Genomic DNA, 23,537 nt, shown 5'->3' with positions numbered 1-23,537 from the left:
CAGCTGCGGTGGCGGCGGCAGGGTGGCAGGGGCGACCGCAGCCGCTGCCATACCTGAGGGCTCACACAGAGAGTCTGGGACCAAGGAGCCAGACGCAGAAGGCGAGAGGATTCTACTCAACACCAGCAAGAACCGACAAGGAGCGGACATCTTCATCCTGCAGTTTGCAGACTAGAGACGACCCAGGATCCAAGACTCCACGTGAGTACAAGCCCAACGTCCTCACTCCTTCTCAGGGAGCAGAGGAGGGAAGGCCACCCCTCCCCACCCAGCACCGGTGATCTCCATCTTGGATACCGACAAAGCTCAGAGGAGCTGCTAGCTCCAGCTCAGGCCTTGGAATAAAAAGAGTCATTTAGCAGGTCACAAGACCTTAACGGCGAAGTGACCTGCCAGACTCAGCTCCATCCAGGGAAAAGTCACCCAGCTCAGGCGCCAGCCATTGGAGTGCCTTGCCTCACTGGGTAACCAGAGCCAGAGGCTGCCCCTCCCTCTAGCAGCCTCCACAATCAATTGAAAAACAGAAACCCTGAGAATGGCTCCAGGCTGGGCTCTGTGAGTTTTTCACAAAATAGCCCCAGGGAAAAGCTACTGTTTGTTGAAAGGCCTCAACTCTACCAGAACCTAGCCTCATCACCCCTCTTTTGTGATTCTCAAAGCAGATCACCCTCCCATTAAACTAACCTGGGAGGGGGATCTCAAAATCTTGGGTAAAGCATAGTATTTTTCTGCCTGTTCGAACAAACTGACTTAAGAAACCAATCAAGCCACAGGACCTCAAGGTGACCAGAGACTCCAACAAGAGGCTGGTTACAGACAAAAGGGAGATACAGGATTCTTCCCACCCCTCCCAAAAAAATCAAAAAAAAATCAAAGAGCTGTTTTTTTTTCTTCTTCTTCTTTTCTTTTTTCTTTCTTTTTTTTGGGGGGGGTACCTTATATATATAAAAATTTTTTTTCCTTTTCTAAAACTTTTATTAATCTTTAATTTTTGCCTTTTTTGAAAAAATAATTGTTTTCCAGTTATTTTTTTCCCTCTTATAATTTTTATTTTAGGAATACGTGAATGTGCGTTTTCCTTTCTTTTCTTGTCTTCTTTCTCTTTTTATTTCTTTCTTAATTATCTTTTTGTTTTTTGTCTAGCTCTACTGAACTTCTGATCTTTTTTTTCTCCTTTTCTTATCCTTTTCACCTTTTCCTCTCTTTTGTTCTTCTGTCTGTGACTTAACCCTTGTTCTGCACATCTTCAGATAAACCCATAGTTAACTAGTAGACCCTATCCCCCATTGTGTACACAATCCACAAATTTATTACTCAATCCAAAACCTCTGAGACTTAAATTCCTTAATAGCAGTACTACCTCTTTGTACCTATATAATATTTTAAGCATTTTTTAAGTTTTTCACATCTCCTCTATCTCCCTCCTGTTTTCTCAATATATTAACATTCCTCTCTAAATAGATGGTCTTTCAATCTCCATAACTATATTAATTTTTACGTTTCTATTTTTTTTCTGGTCTCTTTTCATTTCCCTTTCCCTTTCTTCTTTTTCTCTCTCTCTACTTGAATCCTACCCAACCTATTTCCTGCATTGAGATTAGGACATAGTTAACTTTCCCTGTGCCTCCCCACACCAATCTATTCCTATTTTTTACCCATATCTCTCCCTAACCCTAAAAATTTCTGGTTTTCCAAATTCTTCTCTGCGGTTCAAAGCCCATTAACATATAGTTGTTTGATGTTGAATAGATGTATCTGTTGAACTAGATTGTATCTGTAGACTATTGACTGTATAAATGCAAACGTTGCTTGATTGTTGCCTTAAGATAGTATTCTAGCACAAAACTGGTGCTATTTTCATCTCAAATGGGCAGAGTAAGCTGGAAAAACACAAGAAAAATGGCAAATCTGGGTATCTCAATTCCCAATCTTGATAATCAGGGGTCAGATCAGATAATGAACAATCCAGAGGAGAGTTCCCAAATAGCTCTACAAACACTGGTGGCAAACAGGATAAATGAGAAGTTTGACAACTTACAAAGGACTCTGTATGAGCGTGATAGGAAGAGAGAGGAGGCATCCCAAAAGTTTATACAGGAATATCATAAGCATGAGGAAGCTACTCAAAAACTGATACAGGATTTGCGTGAACAACTTGAGAATACTCAAAGAGAAAGGGAGGAATGGCGCAAGCAGGCTGAGAACACTCAAAGAGAACTGCAGGAATCCCACAAATGGGAGGAAAGAGAACTGCAGGAATCCCATAAACGGGAGGAAGCTAATCAAAGAGTAATTCAGGAATTGAGAGACCAGGTAGAGAATACACAAAGATCACTAAAGGCATTCATGGAATCCATTAACAAAGAGCTGAAGGAAGTCAGGGAGACCACAAAGGGAATGCTGAATGGAACCCAACAGAAGGAATGGGAGTCCAAAGAAACCATAACCAATCAACTAAGTGATTTGAGAACAAACACTGAACACCAAATTAAGGAACTAAAGAAATTCATACAAGACCTAAAACAGAGCTTCAACAAAGAACTTGAAGCCATCAAAGCTGACCAATTAGAAGGAAAAGAGATAAAAAACAAAGTTGAGAGTCTGGAGAGCAGGTTAGACCATGCAGAAGATCGAATCTCAGGGATTGAAGACAGCCTAGATATTATAGAGAAAGAACATACAACCATCCAAGGCAAGTCCAAGAAATATGATAGATCTATCCAACACCTGGAAGACACCATCAGAAGGCCTAATCTAAGGATAATGGGTGTAGAAGAGCACCTAGAAACAGAAGTTAATGGTCTAGGAAATTTGTTTAACAGGATCCTAGCAGAGAACTTTCCAAACATGCAAAAAGATAGGCCTATTCAGATACAAGAAGCTTTTAGAACCCCAAATAGACCAGACCAGAATAGGACACCACACCGTCACATTATAATCCACACAGGATCAACTCAGACCAAGGAAAAGATCCTTAAAGCTGTCAAGGTTTACAAACAAGACCACAGTAAAGCTACCAGCACAACTATGTTTATTGCAGCATTATTTACCATAGCTAAGATATGGAACCAACCCAGATGCCCCTCAGTAGATGAATGGATCAAGAAAATGTGGTATATATACACAATGGAATTCTATGCCTCCATCAGAAAGAATGACATTTCCCCATTTATTAGGAAATGGAAAGGTTTGGAAAAAATTATATTAAGTGAAGTAAGCCAGGCCCAAAGAAGCATAGGTCCCATGGTTTCCCTTATTTGCAATATCTAGTATAGGTATGAGTCAAGCGGAAAACGTCAGATAATGTGATGTTAGGAAAATGAACCCTTAAATATGTATTTTAATGTTTTCGTTTCTTTCATGCATGTGTTTCTAACGCATTTATAAGATTATTTCTTTGTTGCTTTGTATGTCCCTCCCTCACAGTGTAACCCCCGCTTTCACTATATTTGATGTCAGTATAACATGTGGAGAAGATGGGGACAAACAAGTCATTTAAGGATTCAGGTGGACCTGTTGAAACAATGAGAAATACAAAATGTCATGTCAAAACCAACTTTACAATGTCGGTGTGTGGGGGGAAGGGGGGTATAATTGGGTGGGGGGAGGGGGGAGGCTGGGAAGGGAGGTGAAGGGTAAACAAAGGAGGAGGCTGCAATGCTTGGTAAGAAATGTGTGCATTATCCTGGCCATGTAATTGTAGCCCCTCTGTACAGTATGTTCTCAAATAAAATAAAATTAAATTAAAAAAATTAAAAAAAAAAAAAGCTGTCAAGGAGAAAAGGTTAATCACCTATAAAGGGAAACCAATTAGAAGCACCTCAGATTTCTCAGCAGAGACAATCAAAGCAAGAAGAGCCTGGAATGATGTATGCCATGCCCTAAAAACAAACAATTATCAACCAAGAATACTGTACCTAGCTAAACTCTCCTTCATAACTGAAGGCCAAATAAAAACCTTCCATAGCAAAGAAAAATTGAAACAATACATCTCCACCAAACCAGCCCTACAAAAGATTCTTAAAGATGTCCTACACATAGAAAACCAACAAGAACGCAACAAAGGCCAAGAAACTGCACCCTAACTGAGAATCCAAGAACCATAGGAAGAGCTCAGTTTTTGCAGCCCCCAAGAAGGTGGATAACATGGCAGGAACTCCCAAATACCTCTCAGTCCTATCTCTTAACGTTAACGGACTGAACTCTCCAATTAAGTGACATAGACTGTCTAGTTGGATTAAAAAACAAGACCCTTCTATCTGCTGCCTGCAGGAGTCACATCTTGCCCGTAAAAACAAACACATTTTCAATGTTAAAGGCTGGAACAAAATCTACCAAGCAAACGGCTCCCATAAACAGGCGGGAGTTGCAATCCTAATATCAGATAAAATAGACTTCAAATTAAAATTCGTGAGAAGAGATAAAGAAGGTCGCTACATACTAATTAAAGGATCTCTCCTTCAGGAGGATATTACAATTCTAAATATCTATTCACCAAACAATGGAGCACCCAAATTTATCAAAGAAACACTACTTTCCCTCAAATCCCATATAGATCCAAAGACATTAATTGTTGGGGATTTTAACACACCACTCTCCCCACTAGATAGATCAACTCGGCAAAAACTCAACAGAGAAACCACAGATCTAAACAGCTGCATAGATCAACTAGACTTAACAGACATCTACCAAACATTTCACCCAGCAGCATCAGAAAACACGTTTTTCTCAGCAGCACATGGAACATTTTCTAAAATAGACCACATTTTAGGCCACAAAGCAAACTTGTCTAAATTCAGACACATTGAAGTTATACCTTGCATTCTCTCTGACCACAAGGGAATTAGAACTCAACACCAAAAGCCACCAAAGAAAGTCCGGTATCACATGGAGGCTGAACAACACACTGCTGAATCATGAGTGGGTCATGGAAGAGATTAGAAAGGAAATTCAAATGTTCATGCTATTCAACAAAAATGAACATACAAATTACCAGCTCCTCTGGGACACAGCAAAGGCAGTACTCAGAGGCAAGTTTATAGCTTAAAGTTTATGGAGAGATCTGAAACTAGCAATTTAATGACACATCTAAACCTCCTTGAAAAAGAGCAGCAAGATAAACCCCAATCCAGTAGACGGAAAGAAATAATCAAAATTAAATCAGAATTAAATGAATTAGAATCCAAAAAAACTATAAAAAGAATCAACAAAACAAAGAGTTGGTTCTTCGAAAAACTTAACAAAATTGACAGACCCTTAGCAAATCTTATCAGAAAAAGAAGAGAACACACCCAAATTAATAAACTCAGAGATGAGAATGGGAACATCACCACGGAAACAACCAAGATTCAGAACATTATAAGGGAATACTTCTCAAAACTTTATGCTAATAAGTTTGACAACTGGACAGGAATGGACCTTTTCCTAGCAAATATTGACATGCCAAAACTAAACCAAGATGAGTTAAACCAGTTTAACAGGCCCATATCAAGCATTGAAATAGAAACATCAATAAAAGACCGCCCAGCTAAGAAAAGTCCAGGACCAGATGGTTTTACAGCGGAATTTTACAAGGCCTTCAAAGTAGAGCTCACACCAATACTCCTCCAACTCTTCAATGAAATTGAAAGAGAAAGCTCACTACCGAACACATTCTATGAAGCCATCATAACCCTCATCCCAAAACCAGGCAGGGACTCATCAAAGAAAGAGAACTATAGACTCATTTCTTGATGAACATTGATGCAAAACTTCTCAACAAAATTTTGGCCAACTGACTTCAACAATTCATCCAAAACCTCATACACCATGATCAAACAGGATTCATTTCAGGGATGCAAAGCTGGTTCAATATATGCAAATCAATTAATATTATTCATCACATCAACAGGATCAAGAATAAGAACCACATGTTTATCTCAATAGATGCAGAAAAAGCATTCGACAAGATCCAACACCCTTTCATGATGAAGGTTTTGGAAAAATTAGGAATCCATGGAACATTCCTCAATACAAATAAAGGCTGTATATGACAAACCTACAGCCAGCATTATACTCAATGGTGAAAATCTAAAGCCATTTCCTCTTAACTCAGGAACAAGACAAGGATGCCCACTCTCTACACTTCTCTTCAATCTAGTATTAGAATGCCTAGCTACAGCAATAAGACAAGATGCAGACATAAAGGGGATCCAAATAGGGAAAGAAGAAATAAAACTCTCCCTCTTTGCAGATGACATGATCTTGTATTTAAAGAATCCCATAGACTCCACTCCCAAGTTAGTCAAGCTGATTCAAAACTTTGGCAAAGTAGCAGGTTATAAAATTAACCCCCAAAAATCAATGGCTTTTCTGTATGCCAACAATGAGAAAAGTGTGGCTGAAATTAGGAAAGCAACTCCATTTGTAATAGCGCCACAAAAAATAAAATACCTAGGAATTAACTTAACTAAAGAAGTGAAGGACCTCTATGATGAAAACTTTAAAATCTTAAAAAAGGAAATCAACACAGAACTTAAAAAATGGCAAAACCTCCCATGCTCCTGGATTGGAAAGATTAACATCGTGAAAATGGCAATACTTCCCAAGGCTATCTACAAATTCAATGCAATACCTATCAAAATTCCAACCTCATTCTTCAAGGAAATAGAAGAGGCAATCCAAAAATTCATATGGAACAATAAAAGACCCCGAATAGCAAAAATGCTCCTCAATGGAAAGAACACTGCTGGAGGAATATCAATACCAAACGTCAAACTCTACTATAAAGCCATAGTAATCCAAACAGCTTGGTATTGGCATAAGAACAGACCTCAGGACCAATGGAATAGAATTGAAAACCCAGAAATGAACCTACAGACCTATAGCCATCTAATCTTCCATAAGGGAGGTAAAACGATAGAATGGAAGAAAGACAACCTCTTCAGTAAATGGTGCTGGCAAAATTGGTTAACTACATGTAGAAAACTTAAGCTAGATCCTTATATATCACCCTGCACCAGAATCAACTCCAAATGGATCAAAGACCTTGAAGTCAAAGCAGACACTCTGAAAACATTACAGGATGGAATAGGAGAAACCCTAGGTCTCCTTGGCTCAGGCCAAAATTTTCTGAATAGAGACCCGGAAGCACAACAAAGGTTGTGTTGTTGAAAGAAAGGTTGGACAAATGGGATTGCATAAAGTTGCAGAGCTTCTGCAGCGCAAATGACATAGCTAGCAAGATCAATAGAAAGCCCACGGATTGGGAGAAGATCTTTACTAGCCATACAACGGACAAGGGTCTCATATCTAAAATATACTTGGAACTCAAAAAATTAAACCCCCCAACAACAAATCCTCAAAGAAACAACTGCCCAATAAATAAGTGGGCTAAAGACTTAGAGAAACTTCTCTGAAGAAGAAAGAAAGGTGGCCAATAGACACATGAAGAAATGTTCAACCTCCCTAGCCATAAAAGAAATGCAAATCAAAACAACATTGAGATATCACCTCACTCCAGTCAGAACGGCAAAAATCAAGAACTCTAAACAACAACAGATGCTGGAGGAGATGTGTACAGAAAGGAACCTTACTTCATTGTTGGTGGGAATGTAAACTTGTTCAACCACTTTGGAAAGCAGTATGGAGGTTCCTCAAAATACTTCACATAGAACTCCCCCATGACCCAGCAATCCCACTTTTGGGCATTTACCCAAATGTTTACAAACAAGACCACACTAAAGCTAACAGCACAACTATGTTTATTGCAGCATTATTTACCATAGCTAAGATATGGAACCAACCCAGATGCCCCTCAGTAGATGAATGGATCAAGAAAATGTGGTATATATACACAATGGAATTCTATGTCTCCATCAGAAAGAATGACATTGCCCCATTTGTTAGGAAATGGAAAAACTTGGAAAAAATTATATTAAGTGAAGTAAGCCAGGCCCAAAGAAACATAGGTCCCATGGTTTCCCTTATTTGTGATATCTAGTATATGTATGAGTCAAGCGGAATAGGTCAGATAATGTGATGTCAGGAAAATGAACCCTTATTTGTGTATTTTAATGTTTTTTTCTTTCATGCATGTGTTTCTAACGCATTTATAAGATTATCTCTTTGTTGCTTTGTATGTCCCTCCCCCACAGTATAACCCCTGCTTTCACTATATTTGATGTCAGTATAACTTGTGGAGGAGATGGGGAAAAACCAGTTGTTTAAGGATACAGGTTGACCTGTGGCAACAATGAGAAGTACAAGTTGTCATGTCCAAAACGAGCTTTACAATGTTGGTGGGGGGGGAGGGGAGGGAAAGGGGGGAAAGGAGAAGGATTGGGATTGGGGGGGAGGGGGGAGGCTGGGAAGGGATGTGAAGGGTAAACAAAGGAGGAGGCTGCAATGCTTGGTAAGAAATGTATTCATTATCCTGCCCATGTAATTGTAACTCCTCTGTACAGTATGTTCACAAATAAAATTAAATTAAATTAAAAAATGCAAAATAATAACTTTAATGTAGGTTGAGTTTTCTTCTAGCATTACCTGTATAGCTATTCTGGAAACGTATATGCTTAAACTACTCTAAGATATATTCAGAATTCTGTAAGAAAAATTGATCCAGAAATTTAAAGATTTTTGTTGTTGTTGTTGTTCTGTTTTGTTTAGCCAGTTCTGGGGTTAAGGCACTGTCCCTGAGCTTCTTTTCTAAAGGTTAATATAATACCATTTTAACTCCAGTTCCATTTCTGGAATTTTTTTGGGTAGTTTTATTGGAGATAAGAGTCTCACAGATTTTCGTGCTCAGGATGACGTTAAACTGTGGTCCTCAGTTCTCAGCTTCCTGATGAGCTAGGATTACAGTTGTGAGCCACTGGCACCTGATAATGTATTATTTTTTTTAGTAGTGAAGTATTGCTTTGAATAAATTGTTTTATTTCATTTACAAAAATCTTTAATAATCATGTAGAGTCTATCAAGTTAGGAATACTCAATCTGGGCTATTTATGGATTAAATACCAGTAAAGGATGTGTTTTCAAAATCATATTAAAGCCTAGGAGTGAAGCATTAACAGAAAACTTCAAAAAGTTCAAAAGAAATGATTGCTAAGGAGTAGGAGAATTACATGAACTGCATCACCATCCCCAAGAGTGTAGAGTTCATAGTTCACTCTATGTGTAGGAAATGTAAGATTTTTTTTCCAAGAATCATCTACCAGATTTGGGGATCCTCTGAAAAAAACATAAATAGTACAGAATGAATAGCATTAAGACATGATATTACCAGAAGGAGATTATTTTGCCAGATAATTTTTTTTCTGCTTATGTGGTGCTGAGGAATCGAACCCAGGGCTTCACGCATGCAAGGCAAGCACTCTACCACTGAGCCACCTTCCCAGCCCCACCAGATAAATTTTTAAATTACATTTTAAGTTATTAACTTTTGTAAAACAAAGTTGAATATTCACCTGACAAACATATTGTAAACAATTTTCTATAACTCTGAATCAATGATACAACAGTGTTTTATACAATAAAGAGAGAAATATCAAAAAATTACCCAGTGTTAGTGACTTTTCAAGCCCTAGACTAGATCACCTGGACAAGTAGTAAATATAACTCTTTCCTTAATAAAACTGCTTGATTTGGACTACTTGCATGAAAATGGCAATAGATCTTTTACTCAAACCTTCTTGAGCACATGTTAGCATTATCAAGATGTTGCATTAGCATAAAAAATATCTCTGTAGATATTCAATGTCACATTTCCAGGAGAGTATTTACTTTTCTTGCTTCTAAATCCATAGCACACAAAATTCACTGTTAAACAGACTCTGATCCTTTCTTAACTCATTCAAATCACTGAGTTTCCTAATGGTTTAGTGTCTCAATTTATCTCAACAGTTCCTGGAGTCTTGAGAGAGTTTATGCATATAGACAACATGAATGACATGTTATAATTAGAAAGTGGCTTGAAACTAAGAAATAGGATCTTCAGAGACTACCCTTGATTTTCTTTCCTGTTTTCCTTCCAGTATCACAGTGGTAGATTATTCTTTCACTTCAGTCTGATGCAAATTACAATCTTTCCTTAGCATATTTCATTTGTCTTCCTAATAGAACAAATAAATTTATTCTCATGGACATTTTTAAAGCTTTCTAATCTTTTTTTCCTAGTTCTGGTTCCACTATTAGTATTCTAAAGTCATCCTTTAATATTAAGTCATTTTCCATTTAGAATTATTAGCATATTGAATTCTTAAAAATAAATATACCATAGAAAAGTCTAAGCTTCTGCTCCTGGGGTACCAGAATTTCTTTTGGCATCTTTCTTGTCAAATACCCAGGCTGCAATCATTCAGTCCTCTTCACTCTATTAATTCTTTTCTCAGCTCCCACATGCCAACTATTTTGAGTATTACAAACCCATTTTTAACATGATATAATTTCAACAATGAAAATACCATGTGTTCTTGGTTAGGTTATACTTAGCCTGATGAAATTACACCTTAGCAATTCTGTACCACCAGTAAGTGCTTCTATCTCCCTTATCCACTCTTCCTTATCCGACCTTAATGTAGAAGAGCGTTGTGATATCTTTCCTTCTAGTAAATTCTGCTTTGTGGACATATGACCTGACCAAGGAGAAAATAAGGAGAATCATACACAAAATCTGATCTAAAAATAGGATTTCAAAGCTGCTGAAATCCTGAGAACCAAGGCTCACAGCAAAAGTAACACAGTTCTCTAACTTTCCCAATGCCCTATTTAGAATGTTCAAAGACTTATGAAAAGCATATGATAATTTTATTAATAACTAGAACTATCCCAAGGACATTCACTGCCTGAATTTCTAACACATTCAGTGTTCCTTATTTCCAATTATTTGCATTAGCAGATTCTTGGAGGAAAGGGAAAGATACAGAGGTGAGCAATTGTTACTAATGCAACATTATTTGTACTTTGATTGTAATGAACTATTCTTATATTTAATATACCCATTAGACATATTTCACCACCTGTCAAACCCACACAAAAAGGCAGAGCATTGGAGAGATGGTGTTTAAACAGCGTGTGCTGCACTGTTACCTCTCCAGGCTGCTCCTTTTTGGAGAGACACTGGAATGGAGCAATATAGCATAAGTCAGCATCTTTCAGACTCTTTCTCCGAATGCAACATTTATTTACCTCATCTCATTTAACCTTTGTGTTTCACTTTGTGTTACTTCGTCTATTCTTTCCCACCTAGAGTTCGACTTTAAATTTTACTTAAAATAAACATGGAATTTAATAAAAAATTTCATCAGTTCACAGGTTTTGCCATCACAATCCTGTCACTTCCTTTCCCAATTCCAGCTTTCTTGTTTTATCATTCGTGATAATGTGTTTTTTCATTTTTTTTATTGTGAGAATACCATACAGAGGGGTTACAGTTACATGGGCAAGATAATGAGTACATTTCTTATCAAGCATTGTTGCCTCTTACTGACTCCTAAACTCCAGAGATTTACAAATCAACATTAAATGATCTTCAGTCCAAATTTTTGTTAGTATGATCAAAGAACTGAAACCCCTTTACTTGTACTTTTCAATTATATATTTGCTTTCAAATAGTCATTTTAAGAATTCCTCGGGCTGGGATGTAGCTCAGTGGCAAAGCGCTTGCCTAGCAAGTGCAACGTCCTGGGTTCGATCCCCAGTACCAAAAAAAAAAGAAAAGACAAAAAAAAAAAAAGAATTCCTAGTTTACCACTACATTTTAAATAATCATTTAGAACTCACTTGATTTTAGTGATTACATTTAATCTCTTATGCCATACATTTTGCCCAACTAGAAAAAATGTGAAAAACTCAATATTGGTTTATCTCGAAATTGTTGAAAGCATAATGTAAACAGTATAATTGATTCCTCAATATTTCTTTTCTCTTCTTACTTTTTAGTGTGTCAGTCCTAGGGTTTGAACTAAAGGACTGGGTGTTGTCCCTGAGACTTTGTGTTCAAGGTCTCCTCCTCTTGGGCCATGGTTCCATTTCCAGTTTTCTTGGTGGTTAAGTGGAGGTAAGAATCTCATGGACTTTTCCTAGCCTGACTTTGAATGCAATCCTTAGATCTCTATCTCCTGGGTAGCTAGGATTACAGCGCCTGGCTTCAATATTTATTCTTGGGTGTGTAACCCAAAGCAACTTGATTAGGTCAGGGATGGTGCTGTTACCATTGTGTTCAACAGGATGTAAGAATGTATCTTCCAGGGAACTTAATGAGAAAATAGAACACAAACGCATGAAATTTTCCGTTTATGGCTTCTGGACACTGGCCACAACTGAAGCAGAGATTTTACTGCCAGACTGAGGTCAAAATTAATGTCTAGGAAAGAAAAGTGATAGAAAAAAAATCCAGTATCAGTAATCGTAGTATTCAATTGTGTTTATCAACATCTCTGTGGTTAAGTGAAAAGAAAAGTAGGTGTACATATATTGTACCTACTGTGAATCTTGTTTTCTGTTCATTTCATTCTGTACCAAAGTGCTATTTTGCTATCTGTTTTTCTCAACTCTTGCTCCTGTTGATGCTTAGAGGTTAGTGAAACAATCTTGATGCTGTTTTTGATCTCTAGCAGAAATATTTGTGTTCAGTCAGTAGACTGAGTAAATAAAGAACAAAAGGAACTCGGCAGACCCAAATTCTACTACTGCCTGCATCTGAAAAATGTGCTATCTCTTTAAACGTTAATTTTCTGGACCAGGAAAATAGTGAAAAATAATATTTGTAAATTTAAGATGACCAAAAAATTCTCAGCACAATATTTTCCATTTGGATAAATATTATTGCCAGATATTTCCTACATCCTGTGCAAACAGTGAACCAATGCATGCTGATGAGAGTGGTAATTTCCTCAAATCTCCTTCAGGAATGAAGCTCTGGCCATGACTTTGACTTAGTGCTCTACATCTCTAAGCATACCCTTAACTATAAAAGTTCTGACTATTACTGCAGTTTTCTGATCACTGATATATTTTTTCTTAAAGAAGTGTATCAACACTTTGTGCCTTCTTTTCAAATCCATACTAACTTTCCGACATAGACCTGTTTTTGAGATTGGAGGAAGTAGCTAAGGGTTAAAAGTTTCCTGAAGCCCTTCCTTGGTTACTGTCATGTGATCATATCTCTGTCAGAGATCTTCACCTCTATTTTTGATGTTATGGCTGGACCAATCCCACAGGGAACTGAATGAAGGAAAGAAAGGGAAATTATTAGGTAGAAAGGGATAGAAAATGAAGGATTTAACATCATGTTGCTTCTTGTACCCATTGAGACTCAGTCCCATGATTAAAAGTGTCTTTCTCTCATAATGCCTTGGAGTCCTGCTCCAAGTGAGGTAATACCTTGTGCCTCATCAGGCATAACCCACTGGACTTAATTCCTCACTTGCTCCCAGTGGCTGAGTCTAATAGGGACCCTTGGCTATGTGTAGGCCATCATTACCCATTGTGTTCCAGAGTAGGAGGAGATTTAATAAAGTTTAAAGGCCACACCTACACTGGGGAGTCCATTGGACTCTCAGCTCTGGGACCTCTCTATAGTGAGTCTGTACTCTAGTTTGCTTTCAGTAAACTTACTGTATTACTATACTTCACTATGCATCTACCTCTTAATGCTTTATCTGATGGAGAAATGAACTCAAACCCCTACAGAGCATTATATGTGCCACATATTTAACTAAATGTCCTGAGGTACTTTATCATACTATGATTCAAGGATGAAAACTTTTAGATGCTTTCTGGTGTCAATTATAATACATGCTTACGTATACCAGAAATAAGAAATAATTTGCCAGAAGTCCAGACTCATATTCTAATTTTAGTTAAAAATGGGTATGAGTTCTTCAAGCCCATAACCCTAGATATGTGGAAGCTTGAGAATGGGAGGATTGTTGTTTGAGGACATATTGGGCAGAAACATTTTTGCGACCTTTTTAGAAACCACAACTGGGCACAGTGGCACATGGATGCTACCCTGAGCTATATGGAAGACTGATACTGAGAAGTTCCGGTATCCAGCCAGCCAAGGAGAAGGGTCTTCAACTTGCAGTCCAAGCTTGAACTTGCAGTCCAAGCTTGAGATCCTAGAAATGAAAGAACTCAAAAAGTATGCAGATTGAGGCTCAGGCTGAAAGCAAGACTCTATCCTAAAATTAGCCAGTGATAAAAGCAGGCTAGAGGCATATTTCAGAGGTATCACACCAGCCTAGCAAGCAGAAGGACTTGAGTTTAAACCTTAGTACTCCTTCCCAAAAAAATTGGTTTCAAAGAAAATACAATGAAATAAGATATCATTTTTGAATCCACCAACCTACCACATAGAAATAAAACATATTGGGTAAAGAAGTAAACTATAAATGGAAATACTCCAGAAGAGATAAATCTATGAAACAAGCTGGGTGCCGATGGCTCACGCCTGTAATCCTAGCTACTCAGAATGCTGAGATCTGAGGATCTCAGTTCAAAGCCAGCCTGGTAGGAAAGTCCATGAGACTCTTATCTCCAATAAACCACTAGAAAACCAGAAGTGGCTCAAGCAGTAAAGTGCTCGCCTTGAGCTGAAGAGCACAGGGACAGCGCCCAAGCCCAGACTGACCAAAAAAAAAAAAAAAAAAAAAAGAAAGAAAGAAAGAAAGAAAGAAAGAAAGAAAGAAATCTATGAAACACCAAAAAGAAAATAAAACTGCAAAAAGTGAACATTGAGATTCTCTTTGTTAGGTTTTAAATGTCTATTTTTTTCTGGGTGGGGTAGGTTTTTTATACTTGTATTTCTGCAGAAATATATTCCATTTTAGAATTTGAATCAGAGCTAGTTGTTTTAATTGACATACTTTTGTTTTCCTTGCTAGAAAAATGCATGTTTTCATCTCAAATAAGCAGAAATGACACAATGTTTAGATTATATTATCAAAACCAATTGCATGCTGGACATCTCTTCCCTTGTTCCAAACTACAGATAGAGACAATAAAGTAGCACACAGTGAAATCTATTTTTAATCACTTCGTATTGATATATAATAAGACTATGCAATATGCATTTGAGCATAGAAATTATGTCATAATGTGGCTAGCAAGAATCAGTTCATGTAACAAAAAAAAAATCAGTAAGCATTTCATGTATCTGCCAAGTCTAATTATGAATTTCTGTACTATACACTAATGTATGAAAGAGCAACCCAGATCACCAACTGGGAAAGACTCCATATTTTCCCTTGGGCACAGAAATCATGACTTCTGTTAGGAAACTGTGATAATACCAGTGTTCTGGAAGATTAAAACATGAATTCTTAAGAACTTTAAACCTCCATATACTCACCAAAGGGGGGCATTTAACAACAAAGTACATTTGTTTCAAAAATATCCAGGGAAACCACACCATTGTATAGCCCTCCTACAAGTAGCTATTGAAAGTACTTTAAAGGTATTTTCCAGAAATATAAATAAAATGAGAAAATCAAGGGAGGTACAATTTCTATTCATTATTCATTCAGATCTTTAACTCTGCCCCCTCTAACGCATTCAATTCTAGAATCCTGAACCAGTGGCTTTGATTTTTTTTTTTAAAAAATGCCAATATATAGACACAAAAAGAGAGTACTAATAGCCAGGCTGTGTAGCTTTCATTGGTCCCCAGTAGCAAGGACAAAGAGCTCATTAGGTTCCTGCAGCTAGCAGTTCCCTTCTGCCTCCTGCCATTTTGCCACAGTAATGTTCCAAAGAAAGTATTTGAAGAAAAGGCTTATAAAATAGCTACAAAATAAGGCAAAGTGCAATGGCTGCCTTGAATCCCGAGACAAGAATACAGAATGCAGTACTCCTAGTCTGAATCTATTTTATCTGTCAAGATTCTAAAGCTGACTTTTACTAGGAAATAGAAGTCATTGTCTTTTCATCGTTCCCTCCCTCCACCTTGAACATGGAGGATAGGGAATGATAAAAAAAAATTTAAAAAAGACAATTGCTGTTGAAACTTGCTATTGTATAGCTATGATTCTGTCCCTCAACACTTCTAACTCTGAAATTTAATATTTGGCTAGGCATGGTAATGTGTACACACATAACCCCTATAATCCAGTTATTTGAGATATGAAGATCAGGAAAACTGAAGCTTAAAGCCAACCCAAGGAAAAAAGTTAGCAAAATCCTATCTCAACAAATGAGTGTAGGGTAGAGTGTTATTAGTCTATGATTCCAGCCATTCGGGAGGCATTGCTAAGAGGATCATGTCTGAGGCTAGCTCTTGACAAAGACACATGAAGTATGGTTTAAAAAAGAACTGGAGATGTGGCCCATGGTGCTTAGAAGCAGGTGATTTGAATGCTATAAGATCATGAGGGTGGAGTCCTGTTTTTGAATCTGGGTGGCTTTATGAGAAGAGAGAGAACAGAGGACATTTGTACCCAGGCTTCCCATCAACTTTGGACCTCTGAACTATGAACCATTTTTTTTTTCAAACTTACCTAGTCTGTACTCTTTATCTTATTGGTAAAAGGAAACAGACTAAAATAAAAGTGTTATCTGAACTCTTATAGGTCCGGAATCTATATATTAGGGAAGGTGCTACTTGAAACAAAAAAGGAAACTAAAGAATAATACTATATAGAAATCTAGAGTTGAAACCAGACATTAATATAGGTGACATAAACAGGTAATACTCTGCAACTTTCAATTTTAAAAGGATAGTTCATATATAGCTAGCTAAGATTTAGATGCTGCTAGAGAAACCATGGAACTTCAGAAGAAGACCAGAAGAGAGACTGAGGAGACACTGTAAGCAGCAAGCATTAGAGATGGAGAAATCATGTTGGAAAGAGGATCTATGTGCAGTCTGTATTCAGATACCGATGGGCATCAATTATGAGAAGGAACGTTTTCACAAGTTTATGAATGGTGATCGCTATCAGCTCATAATAGAAGAATTAAAAGAACATGCAGAGTCATATTTTAATTTTCAGTTCACTTTGATTGGAAAGAGAAAGAAAAATTACTTTTGAATTGTTAAATGTAAAATTCCAGTGAGACATCTAACTGAATATGTCAGATAGACAGCTGCAGATTTAGAGCTAGAACTGACAGAACATGGGTAAAGAAATACGTGGTTGGGAGTCAGTAGCACATGTATGGCATTTAAATCCTTAGACTAGATGATCACAAGATATATTAAAATTTAAAGAAATAAAGAATCATTCAACAAGCAAACAGTATTTAGAGGTCAGACTTAAAAGAAGAAAAATCTAACAATGTTTTTGTTGTCTTGAAACAATGGAACAGAAATGGGCTAAGAAAGAGGAAATTTGGACCTGGAAGCAAGACAGAAGAGTGTTTTAGCAGGGAATGATTGGTTATCTAAGATGATTTGAACAGTTCAAGTAAAATAAAGAATACTAGCTATTCCAATGACATGATATTATACCTCAATGATCCCCAAAACTCCACCCCCAAACTCTTAGAACTTATAAACCACTTCAGCAAAGTAGCAGGATACAAAATTAACCCACAAAAATCAGTTGCCTGGGGCTGGGAAGGTGGTTCAGTAGTTGAACGCTTGCCTTGCATGCATGAGGCCCTGGGTTTGATTCCTCAGGACCACATAAGCAAAAAGAAAAAAGCCGGAAGTGGTAGAGCGCTAGCCTTGAGCTGAAGAGCTGAGGGACAGCACCCAGGCCCAGAGTTCAGGCCCCATGGCAGGACCCCCCCCCCCAAAAAAAAAAAATCAGTTGCCTTTCTGTACACCAACAATGTACAAGCAAAAATAGAAATCAAGGAAACAACCCCATTCACAAAAAACTCAAAAATATTTAGGAATTAACCTAACCAAATATGTAAAGGAACTATTTAATGGAAACTATAAAAACTTAAAGAAAGAAATCATAGAGGACTCCAGGATATTGAAAGACCTTCCGTGTTCTTGGATAGGCAGACTTAATACAGTGAAAATGGCCATACTGCCAAAATTGATATACAAATTCAATGCAATTCCTATTAAAATTCCAATGACGTTCATTACTAAAATAGAGAAAACAGTCCAAATATCCACATGGAACAACAAAAGACCTAGAATAGCCAAAATAATTATAGGCAAAAAAGACAACACGGGAGGGATCTAATACAGCATGGTACTGGCACAAAAACAGATCCAAAGACCAATGGAATAGATTAGAAGATACAGAAATAAAACCACATGCTTACAGTCAGCTGGTATTTGACCAAAAAAAAAAAAAAAAAAAAAAAAAAAAAAACCAAAGACATACAGTGGCAGAAGTATATGTCTCTTCAACTACTGGTGCTGGGAAAACTGGGCGGCCACATGTAGAAAACTAAAAGTCAACCCCAGCCTGTCACCACACACTAACATCAACTCAAAATGGATTAAAGACCTTAACATCAAACATGAAACTCTGAAACGACTGTAGGACAGAGTAGGAAAGAAACTTGAACTTAGAGGCACAGGCAAGAAATTCTGATCAAAGTCTCAGGGTCACAACAAATTGGAGAGAGATTCGACAAATGGGACTACCTTAAAATAAAAAGTTTCTGCACAGCTGAAAACATAGCAACCAAACTAGAAAGACAGCCAACTAATTGGGAAAAAATATTTACCAGCAATATATCAGACAAGGGGCTAATATCCAGTATATACATGGAACTCAAGAAACTAATCCCTCCCAAACCTAACAAACCAATTACTAAATGGGAAAGAGAACTAAAGAGAGATTTCTCAGACGAAGAGATAAAAATGGCAAAGAAACACATGAAGAAATATTCATCATCCCTGACTGTAAAGGAAATGCAAATAAAAACAACCCTGTGATACCACCTTACCCCAGTTAGAATGGTCCACATCCTAAATTCAGCCAAAGACAAATGCTGGAGGAGATATGGAGAAAAGAGGAACCCTATTACACTGCTGGTGGGAATGTACACTTATACAACCACTTTGGAAAGCAGTCTGGAGGGTCCTTAGAAAGCTAAATATAGACTTCTCAATAACCAAGCCATACCCCTCCTAGGCATCTATCCTGAGCACCAGGAACCAGATACAGGGACACATACACCTCCATTGCAGCACTGTTCACAATAGCCAAGATATGGAAACAACCCAGATGCCTCACTACAGATGAATGGATCCAAAAATTGTGGTACCTATAAACAATGGGATATTATGCAGCCATTAGAAAGGACAAAATAATAGCCTTCACAGGGAAATGGATGGAAATAGAAAAATAATTTTGAGTGAGGTAAGCCAAGAGCAAAGAGACAAATGGCACATGGCTTCCCTGATATGTCGATGTTAAATACAAAATGTAAGGAGATACGACAAAGTAAACAGGACAGGAGAAACAAAGGACCTCCACTCATCTTGTCATATCATTACTAAATGACCCCATGCTGCTGACCACATATATGAGATATATGCTCACATATGAGGGAAACTAGGAGGAAGACATGGAAACAGAGGGGAAACAGGGGAAAACATACAACAGAGGGACCCATCAGCACTGGACATTAATGTAAATGAACTAAGCAATGCACCGGCAGAGATGGGAGGGAGGGAATGAGAGGGAGTGAGGGAGGGAGGGAACAGCTAACAGTAAGCAAAGGGAAAGATATGTACATATGTGGAAGAAATAGCTGTATTGAGACCTCAGGACCAATGGAATAGAATTGAAAACCCATAAATGAACCCACAGACCTATAGTCATCTAATCTTTGATAAGGGAGCTAAAAAAAAATAGAATGGAAGAAAGACAACCTCTTCAGTAAATGGTGCTGGCAAAATTGGTTAATCACTTGTGGAAAACTAAAGGTAGATCCTTCTATATCACCCTGCACCAGAATCAACTCCAAAAGGATCAAAGACCTCAGAGTCAAAGCAGATACTCTGAAAACATTACAGGATGGAATAGGAGAAACCCTAGGTCTCCTTGGCACAGGTCGAAATTTTCTTAATAGAGACCCAGAAACACAACAAATCAAAGAAAGGTTGGACAAATGGGATTGCATGAAATTGCAGAGCTTCTGCATGGCAAAGGACATAGCTAGCAAGATCAATAGAAAGCCCATGGATTGGGATAAGATCTTCATTAGCCATACAATGGACAAGGGTCTCATATCTAAAATATACTTAGAACTCAAAAAATTAAATCCCACAACAACAAATACTCAAAGAAACAACTGCCCAATAAATAAGTGGGCTAAAGACTTAAAGAGAAACTTCTCTGAAGAGGAAAGAAGGATGTCCAACAGACACATGAAGAAATGCTCAAGCTCCCTAGCCATAAAAGAAATGCAAATCAAAACAACATTGAGATACCACCTCACCCCACTTAGAATGGCTATAATCAAGAACTCTAATAACAACAGATACTGGAGGGGATGTGGACAGAAGGGAACTTTACTGCATTGTTGTTGGGAGTGTAAACTTGTTCAACCACTTTGGACAACACTATGGAGGTTCCTCAAAAGACTCCACATAGAGCTCCCCTATGACCCAGCAATCCCACTTTTGGGCATTTACCCAAATGATCACAAACAAGACCATACTAAAGCTACCAGCACAACTATGTTTATTGCAGCATTATTTACTATAGCTAAGATATGGAACCAATCCAGATGCCCCTCAGTAGATGAATGGATCAAGAAAATGTGGTATATGTACACAATGGAATTCTATGCCTCCATCAGAAAGAATGACATTGCCCCATTTGTTAGTTAATGGAAAGACTTGGAAAAAATTATATGAAGTGAAGTAAGCCAGGCCCAAAGAAATATAGGTCCCATGGTTTCCCTTATTTGCAATAACTAGTATATATCACAGACAAACAGAAACTGTCAGACAAGTTAATGTTAGGCGAAATGAACCCCAAGATAAGGGTTCAAATGTTTTTTTCTTTTTTGCGATTGTTTCCAACATATTTATAAGATGATTTTTTTTGTTGCTTTGTATGTCCCTCCCCCAGGGTATAAGCCCTGCTTTCGTTGTATTTTATGTTGATATAATTTGTGGAGGGGAAGGGAAAAAACAAACTGTTTAAATAGGGTTACTGGTGGATCCATTACAACAATGAGATGTACAAGACATTATGTTGAAAAATGAACTTTACAACTTTGGTGGGGTGGGGGGCTTGGGGGGTGGGGGTTGGAGAGGGGAAGGGATGGTATGGGGAAACAAAGGAGGAAGCAACAATACTTGATAAAAAATGTACTCACTAGGGCTGGGAAGGTGGCTCAGTGGTAGAGTGCTTGCCTCGCATGCATGAGGCCCTGGGTTCAATTCCTCAGCACCACAAAAGCAGAAAAAACCAGGAGTGGTGCTGTGGCTCAAGTGCTGTGGCTCAAGTGGTAGAGCACTAGCCTTGAGCTGAGGAGCCGAGGGACAGTGCCCAGGCCCAGAGTTCAGGCCCACGACTGAAAAAAAAAAAAAAAAAAAAAAAAAAAAGAAAAAAAGAGAAAGAAATGTACTCACTATGTACTAGCCCATGTAATTGTAAACCCTCTGTATGGTATTTTCTCAATTAAAAAAAAAAAGAAGAAATAGCTGTATTGTTAAAGCTCATATAATTCACAAACTTTATAGACCATGATAATGACAATTTGCTTCATGAGGATTAGAATGTTTGTGACTTTAATTAAGTATCACTATCTCACAATACTATGAAATTATAAAATAATTTTTATAATAAAATAAAATAAAAGTCAAAAAAAAGAAGGCTGGCTATTCCAACCTTAGATTTGATGGTACAGGTATCTTGATAGCATAAACCAGTCATATAAAGGGGGTGTAAATAGAAAAGTTAAAGTGGTGCTGTGGCTGAAGTGGCAGCGCTATAGCTTTGAGCTGAAGAGCTAAGGGACAGTACCCAGGCTCAGAGTTCAAGCCTCAAAACCGACAAAAAAAAAGTTACTGAGATGGCATCACAGCAAACTAACCAAATATTGTAGTTCATGCCTATAATTCCAACCATGTGGGAGGAATGGAGAGCAGTCCAAGGATGGCCTGGACAAAAAAATAGAAGATACTATCTGACAAGAGAAAAAAAAGATAATCTAAAGAAATAAAAAAGGGCTGTGGGTATATTTCAATTGGCAAAGCACCTACCTGACTAATAAATATGAGGCCCTTGGTTTATTGCTGATGTCACCAGAAAGGAAAAGGGAACTACTGAATACTTTTCAATTTTGACAATATTAGTGGATGCAGTCTTCTAATGAAAAGGAAAGGATGCCTACTTGGATCAAAAAGCAAAATCCATCTTATAAATATGTTGGAAACAATCACAAGAATGGGTGGTAGGGGGGTGTGGGGTGGGAGGGTGGAGAGGGGAAAGGATGGCATGGGGAAACAAAGGAGGAGGCAACAATGGTTGATAAGAAATGTTCTCACTATCTTGCCCATGTAATTGTAACCCCTCTCTGAGGTATTTCCACAATAATAATAAAAAAAAGCAAAATCCAGACATCTATTGTACAGAAGGGATACAGCTAGGTGACAAAAACAAACACTTCCTTAAAGTGAAAGGTTAAAAAAAATCTTTCAAGCAAATAATTCCTATAACAGGCTAGAACAGTGATATTCATATCTGAAAAAGTAGATTTCAAATCAAAAGTCCTCAGAGGAGATAAAGAAGGTCACTTTATATTAACAAAGTGACCTCTCCAGCAGTAAAACATAACAAATCTTAATATCTGTGTACAAAATGCTGAGGCACCTCATTTTATCAAACACTAAGAATTAAAAAGACACACAGACCCAACATGGTGTTACATAAATATTTTGACACTCTGCTGTCACCAATATCTAGCTAAATCATCCAGGTAAATACTCAACAAAGAAGCCTCAAATTTAAATGAGACCATAGGCCAATTGAACCTAACAAATTTTCCATCCATTACCTGTGTGACACATATTCTTTTCAGCAGTGCACAGAACATCTTCTAGAATAGACCATATTCTAGTTTATAAATAAAGTATTAGCAAATTTAAGAAAATTAAAATAACTCTATCCAATCAGATCTTAGTAGATTAAAAGAAAGAATGACTTGGGAAAAATCATGTTAAGTGAAATATAAGCTCTATGGTTTCCCTCATTTGTAATAAAGTATATATCTAGGATAGTTCTAGCAAAGGATCACAATAGCTCAATAGCTATGTACATATCACCTTATAAAATGATGCTAATCAAAATGACCTACAAAGTATGGAAATGAGAGTATTTGTTTGTGTGCTTTTTCTGTTAGTGTACTATATGCAGTTATTTCTTTTTTTCTTTCCCCCGCTCTTTGGTTTACCCCTGTTGTCACTGTTTTTTGTTTGTTTGTTTGTTTTTATTTCAGCACCCTATATATTGTATATGAGCTTATCTGATTTGGGGAATGGGAAGGGAAATCACAGAAATGGTGAGACAATGGACAATGGACGAACCAATGTAACAGTGATGCTCATAAGATACTATGTTGGACATGAACTTTACAACTTGGCAGGGGGCAAATTGGGGAGGGTAAGGGGTGAAGAAAAA

The 23,537-nt window shown here is 37.6% G+C and overlaps 1 protein-coding gene across 5 annotated transcripts in view; it reads right to left on the bottom strand.

The window, feature by feature from the left end:
• Positions 1–23,537, bottom strand: part of Dgkb (diacylglycerol kinase beta) — a 617,161-nt gene that overhangs the window by 519,605 nt on the left and 74,019 nt on the right. The window lies entirely within an intron of this gene.

This window comes from Dipodomys merriami, unplaced genomic scaffold (genome assembly GCF_024711535.1).
Source record: "Dipodomys merriami isolate MVZ:Mamm:240054 unplaced genomic scaffold, mDipMer1.0.p SCAF_5, whole genome shotgun sequence".
NCBI classification, from domain to species: Eukaryota; Metazoa; Chordata; class Mammalia; order Rodentia; family Heteromyidae; genus Dipodomys; species Dipodomys merriami.
This window is presented reverse-complemented; position numbering and strand designations above follow the sequence as displayed.